The sequence below is a fragment of the Aplysia californica genome, unplaced genomic scaffold, assembly GCF_000002075.1.
Source record: "Aplysia californica isolate F4 #8 unplaced genomic scaffold, AplCal3.0 scaffold00244, whole genome shotgun sequence".
Taxonomy (NCBI): Eukaryota; Metazoa; Mollusca; class Gastropoda; order Aplysiida; family Aplysiidae; genus Aplysia; species Aplysia californica.
The window spans coordinates 800,271-802,253 of NW_004797514.1; the positions used below are offsets into that span (position 1 = coordinate 800,271).

General features: G+C 41.3%; 1 protein-coding gene across 3 annotated transcripts in view; it reads left to right on the plus strand.

The window, feature by feature from the left end:
- The window catches only part of LOC100533528 (gelsolin), a 55,709-nt gene that overhangs the window by 34,764 nt on the left and 18,962 nt on the right, over positions 1–1,983 (plus strand). The gene's annotated exons all lie outside the window — the stretch shown is intronic.

Genomic DNA, 1,983 nt, shown 5'->3' on the forward strand with positions numbered 1-1,983 from the left:
TCTCTCTCTCTTTCTTTCTTTCTCTCATTTATTTCTGTCCGACTTTTACTCTAATATACTGTAAAATGAAGCAATACTCATACATCAGGTCGTTTTTATGTCCTTACGCTCGTTCTGCTTCTGTTCATCAATATTACTTCTTTCCTAGCACGAAGTGATCGTTGTTGTATATAAGATGTGCTTCTCTTTACTCAAATACTACAGCTCAGCTTCTGTCAGTTGTGTGACTGGAAATGGAAAGGGCCACTAGTTGGCCCTACTCCTTTCTTTCCCTCTGTTGTTTATGTCTGTCAAGTATTCTTTTTCTTTACACTCAACGGCCGTTGCTAGACTACTGAGCGTACGGCCGTGGTTCAAATCCCCAACGAGGTGTTTTTGAATGTGGGCTGTTTTGGGGAGTAAATAAGGCTCTTCTCTCATTTGGCTTGGTCCTGTCAGAGAAAGCCGTTAAAATTCCGAGGTCCTGCTTTACAGCGTTGGAAGAGGCGTTTATTCTGTACAACAGCAACACCATCGTATTAAGTCCTTTATTTGTGTGGGTGTGTGTCTCTTGCCTCAAACGAAGAGATGGCCTCCGATGTGCTTCTCTTTAGTCAAAAACTACTTCTCATTCTTTTCGCTGCTACCTGACTGCAAGGCAGAAACTTTCCTCCTTAATTATCTTCAAGTTGTGTTAATGGACGTGTAAAACTTGGAGATATACCGTTAAAACAGACATCGGCAATCATGCTTCGCCATTCGTTTCTCTGCTTCGTTACTCTGAAAAAAAAATAGTATGTTATCTTGGTCTTTTCCTGTCACCCATCTGTTCCAGTTGTCTAAGTAAGTTGCCCTTTGTCTTCCTCTGCCTCTTTTGCCATCTATTATCCCCAGTGAGGGCAATTAGTGTTCTGGATCTTTATGTCGAATCAAGTGTCCTTGGAGTGCGTAATTGGAGGATGTCACATGTCGGTCCTACTTCTTCTCTCTCCCTCTGTAGTTTATTTCTATTTGTCTTGCTTTTTCCCAGCACTATTTGAAACTAATTGTGTCGATGTGCTTTTCTTTACTCAAACTCAAACCGAAACTGTGTCCTGGGAATTACTAGACATGTTTATCCGGTATCCGGCAGGTAGCTCTGACTTCAATGCTGTTCTTAAGAGCCTGTATTGTAGAGACACGTCTTCAAGACAGGCAATCTATTTCCCGAAATGTCTTCTTTTGTCCTAGTCTTTTTGGGATCGTTGAAGGTTTCAACTCTTGTGTCTCTGTATTGTCGGCCGGATGGTCGGTTTGCTCCGGTATTGAATGGAGAACATTATTGCATACATTGAGAAGTCGTTCCTTTCTGGGTTTGTTTTTGGTTTTTGGGTGGGCATGTACCCTCATTATATGCACAATAAAAGACACAAAAAGTGGTATAAAGCGTCAACAAAAGAATTTTACTTTAAACGTTTGTGGCAAAGATATTTCTTCAACACTAACTTGCACACATAGAGTTACTGCCCCAGTGGAAATTACAATGCGTTAACACACGACATTGTCATGGTTTAAAGAAAAATGTTCAATCTGAAAAAAAAAGACAAAGACAGAGAAGCTTCTATAATCACCAAAATGGAGAAGGGCTGGAGAGAAATAGAAAAAGCGTTGGAAGGGGGGGGGGAGAGGGAAGTGCAAGAGGAAAGACAGGGGGAAGGTCCAGGTATACTAACAACGTTGAGGAGTGGGTGAGAGAGAGAGAGAGAGAGAGAGAGAGAGAGAGAGAGAGAGAGAGAGAGTGTGTGTGTGTTTATGTATGAAGCGGAGGTGTTTCTTACAGCATATTGAAATGTGTGCCATTTCGTGTTGTGAATATATCTATTGCATGAGTGCACATGAACCTTGCAATACTTGTACAGTGGAAACCTGATATAACAGGGATAGTGGGACCATAGAAAAGGTCTTGTTATATCAGATCCCTGTTAAATCAGAAATGCAAGGGATATAAGCAGTTGTGGACTAATC